This window comes from Chamaea fasciata, unplaced genomic scaffold, assembly GCF_029207755.1.
Source record: "Chamaea fasciata isolate MVZ Bird 193981 ecotype frontalis unplaced genomic scaffold, bChaFas1.0.hap1 SCAF_11, whole genome shotgun sequence".
NCBI classification, from domain to species: Eukaryota; Metazoa; Chordata; class Aves; order Passeriformes; family Sylviidae; genus Chamaea; species Chamaea fasciata.
In genome coordinates, this window is record NW_027094096.1 from 9,724,093 (window position 1) to 9,729,050 (window position 4,958).

Sequence of the window (4,958 nt, forward strand, 5' to 3'; positions counted from 1 at the left end):
CTCGGCCGGAGCGCGGCGGCGCCGCCCGGCATTTATAGGGCCCGCGGCCGCCCCGCCCGCCCGCCCGCCCCTCGCCGAGCGCCGCGGGCCCGCCCAGGGCAGCGCTGCCCGCCGCCGCCCGGAGCGGGGCGCGGGGCGAGCCCCGGGACTCGCCTCGGCCTGAGCTGCCGTAACCCCGGACCCCAGTCGCCTGGGGGATGCCTCCCCGGCCCCGCTGGCTCAGCGGGAGGCGCACCAGCCGCGTCGGGGAGAAGGGGAAGCCGAGGCAGCGGTGGAGGTGCCCACGGGGCTCGGCTCGGCCCGGCAGGACACCCAGGGGGTGGTGAGGGGACGGAGACCACCGAGGCCAACTCCATGCGGCCCCTTCCCGGCAGTGGCGTGGTGGGAGGTTGGAGGGTTTTGCCAAGGGACACCTCTCCGCAGCAGCCAGGCCTCCCCGTGTGCCCCCCACTGCACCCATGTCCTCACCGAGGGATGAGGAAATGCCTCAGCCTGGGACCTCCATTCCTTTGTATGGCACTGGCGTTTTAATCTGCACAAACAACGGGAGGGATCTGAGGGAGGGGAGTTGTTGCTCCAGTGTAACAGCACAGGCACGGGGCAGTGTGGCTGAACAGAAGTGTAACCCTGGGAAAACACATGTTAACCGTAACACTGACTAACAGCCCTGGAGTTCTTGACTGACAAAGCACTAGAAGGAATTTCCACTCTTTGCACAAAAACAGTAGTGCTGACAACTTCAGAAAAACCGGCGGTGTTTTGCTGCGGCAGTGGACATCACTGCCTTGTTAAGTCATCGTTTCTGCTCCCAGTTTCCAAAAAAATTTTCATGCATGGCACAGTTCAGCTTTGAAGAAACAGGATGAGTATGCAATAACCCACATTTCTTCCCTCAGGAGTTTGGACTTCTCTGGATAAAAAAAATCAAAACAACCCATCTCCTGGCATGAGCTGGAGCAGCAGCGGTGGCAGCTGCTGCTGGTCTTTAGGGTGGGGAGCCTTGTGTCCATCAAGGTGGCTCTCTCAGTGCAGGGGTCCCGTGCCTGAGCAAAGCCAAAATAATGGAAAGATGGATGAGAGAGGTGGCACAGCAAGGCAGGGCACAGAGGCAAGGAGCTCAGCTTCAGCCAGGGCACGGGGAATTAGGCCAAGATAAGGTGCTGGTGGCTAGAAGGCTGGGCTGTCTGGGAATGGTTTCTTCATGGGCAGCACCAGCTGAGGTAGACATTTGTTAGGCTATTTACTAACCAGCTCGATTTTTAAATTTTAATTAAAATGTAGCTTCTTTTCCCAAAATCTTTCATACCATCATTTCTACGCAGATTCATTTCTGAATTGAGAATAGAGATTAATTAAGAAACCAAAAAAAAAAAAACAAACCCACAAAAATACTCAACAGGCACCTTTGGAATGATTTTTTATGATAGCAGAGATAACCCTTAGGTATCCATTTTCTCTCAGGCATAAAGGCAGAAAGCTGTGTAGATCATGTCAGATCTCCTGCCCAACTACTCAGCATTCTGAAAAACACATGGGAAAATACCACACTGAATGATTTTAGGAGCATTTTGGTATAATTTGGCTTATGGAAAGGTAGCAGAAGAGCTAGACCCTGAGCAGCTAGCTGAACTAAGAACTTGGAGCAGGAATCCTGGTTCTAGTGTGACAGCTTGAAGATCTAAGCCAACAGCCAAGCCCCCAAAAGCCCTCAGCTTGGATCTGAACCCAGCCTCTGCACGTGCGGAGTTTGTAGTCTGTCTCCAGTAGAAATGGGACAGGGAAAAGGAAGCTGTGTTCCAAGCCAAGCAAATGACATGAAATTGTCCAAGTTTTGATTCCACCCAGTTTGGAGAGCACAGTTCCAGTCCAGTGAAACTGAAGCTAAAGAGTAAAAGCCAGAAGTGCAGTTCCTCCCCTTAGTTGTTGCCACACAGCCCACAGCTCATTCAGTTCCTGGCTGTGGGCAACTACCTCCCACCCAGGCAAGAAATCACTGTTCCTTCTCCTTAGCAAGTGGTTTAAGTGATCAAATCTGTGCCCACTAAACAGTTAACAAGTCAGGCTTTTTGGAAAGAGTGAGGCACCACACCTACTTAGTACTTTGCGTCAACAAAGAACTAATTTGTGAAAATCAGGCAAAAATAGCTGAAGTCAAGGGGAGTTTGAGGTGAAGCTGCCTGAGAATTGCCCACCCAACCAAAGAGCTGCCAAAAGGGGAGCACTACCATCCCCTCCTTTTCCTCCTACCCCGCTCAGGGTCTCAGAGCCTCACCAGCTCTGCTGCCTGCCCAGTCTTTGTGTGAGGCATCTCATCCTGGTAGGGGAAAAAACAACAAGGAGCCTTTTTTTCTGAATTTATTTTTTGATTCCTTTAGGTGGGACACACTTGGTTGCTACTAGAATTAATTTCATCGATAAGTACCTATGCACAAAGATGAAAGATGTGTACATGAAAGCAAAACTCACTGACAAGTTGTATGTGCTGTGAGGCTAGACTTAAAAGCGGAGAGGTTCTTCAGATGGTATCTCACCTTAGAAAGGGCAGATTTCAAACCGTACACCACATTGCTAATGAGGATACAGGAAATCTCATCCATTTTTTCCACTTGATGCAAAACATCTCTTCCCACAAAGGGAAATGTTGATGTTTCCCTGCATGATTTAGGCTGAAAGAGGAAACTGACAGGCAGAAAGTCACAGTGAAATAGAAAAACTGGCTCCAACACAAACAAGCCTAAGCTTGACAAAATAGGCTGTAGTTTTAACAAGCAGGTTAGGAGAAGACCAAGGCGGAGGCCCTTAAAGAAATTTACTGCCTTTTGAGGCCAAAAATTTGAAAGCAACGCTTCTCAAGCAGTTCAGATAGGAAATCCTACATAAAAGGGGGAGAAAAAAAAGAAACTTCCCATTTCCCATCCATGTCATATAAAGCTAAAGTAAAAAAAAAAAATTGTAAAAGTGATAAGCCTAAAGAATTTATTGTTTCATGTATTGTTTTGACAGGTTGCCAAGACAATGGTGCTGCTCTATGGAGAGCAGAAGAAATGACATTTTCTTTGCTTTAGATTGTTATAAAATTTTCAGTTCTTTACAAGCCCCCAGATGGTTTTTATAACCCCTTCAGGGGTTGCAACATATTGACTGAGAAATACCGATTTATATAGCAAACTCCACTCTCCTATTGCTGGCAAAAATTACTGCTTTGTATCTGTGTATACACACAGTGGCTGAATATAAATAAAAACCCAAAAATAATGAGATCTGTGGCAAAATCCACCACCTGGCAGTACATTAAGTTGGATGAAATTTCCCTAAATTCACACTGGTGTAAATAAGAGGAATGTTTGGCCCCGAATCTTTTAGGTGAATTTGAGATTGAGGATTAAAAAGTTTGTACGCTGTTTCACCCTGCAAACAAGCAGGCTGCCTTCATTGGTGTCACAAATAGGGAAACATTTCCAATCAGCAATTCTTCCATTTTTTATTGGCTTTCATTGTGTTCATCTGCAGTGTTTTAACTGGGTAGTATTGGTGCCTTGGGACACAGCAGGCTTACAACAGAATCACCAAAGCAGGTGACCTTAGCACCTCAGGAGGAGCAACCCTGAAATGTTTTGCCTGTAATGAGCAAATAATTACTGAAGTAAACAGTGTGTTCTAAAAAGCCAGGTTTTGGGTTTTATAGGCTACTATAATCATCTGTATTTTGTACATTCACGAGGGTATAAGAGAATTCTTACTGAAGGGTGACTTCACAAAGAATGTCTAAATGCAAGAGTGGACCATGAAGAGATCATATTCTTTGGGGGACTAAGCCTGAGCTTTTGCTTTTGCCCACACTCCTGTACAATCAGGCTGCTGGTTTGGTTCACTGGGTGATCCTGGTCACTGCTGAAACTGCCTAGGTAAAAAACATCACAGTACCTGGTGCTGTGCTCCAGCTCACAGCTCGGGAGGAGGTAGCACCCCATTCTTCCTGTACCTCAGGGTTAGGTGGTCACTTAGAACACAGGGAGTGCGATTTTGATTCCCATGAAGGCAGGAGGAGAGTTGCTGGTGTTCCCAGGAGAAGTCTCTGTCCACTCTATCTGAGGCTTTTCTGGAGAAAGAGAGATTTTGGTGCCTTCCTACTTTGCATTAAAGAATTAAAAATGCACTTGAGCAGGCAGAAGGAAAGGAAGAACACGGCATCGTAGCTTCATGTTTAAATCATCCCTTGGGAGGGTGGAGACTGCAATTCTGCTCCTGGCTTGCCAGGCAGAATACTTTTGTATTTTACATTAGTCAGCCAGTGGATAAAATACATGAAGAACCCTTAGGCTGGTCAGAAAGTTTAACTGATATCCTTGTACTCAGCATCTCCTCTGCTCCTTTGCATTGCAATACCTTACTCTTCTTGGAGCTGAGCCTTAACCTGTGCCCTGTAGCTCTGCACGGGGAAAAGCAGAACTGCTGCACTAAACTTTCTGGCAGTTTTCATTATGCAGATTTTGAAACCTTTAGATCACACACTTTCTCTGTCAAGGCACGCACACAGCTCCCAGCTCCTTCAGCCCCGTCTCGGCTGAAGCTGTCTCACACTGATATTAAAGCAGCAGTGAGCTGCTTCCAGATTACCTTGGATTTGTGTGGATTTAGGGCTAAATCCCATCAACGAAGCTGCTGCTTAAACTTTTGCGCACTGAGTTTAAGTTGTAGGACCCAAGTGAGCAGAGCTGGCGAGGTTTTAGTGTTGGTTCAACTATTCCTGCGCACTTGGACAGCTGTTAAAAGAGCAGGCAGTGCAACAGCTCCAGACCTGAAAGGAGGCAGCAAAGCAGGCTTGGCAGTGGGAAAAAAGCACGGGCAAGTCGGCTGGCTCGGGGGAGGCAAGTCAGAGGAACGAGCCCAGTGCACAAAGCCCGTGCAGCCTTGTGGCTGGCCCGGGCCCCGGTGGGGCAGAGCCGGGCTGGCCAAGG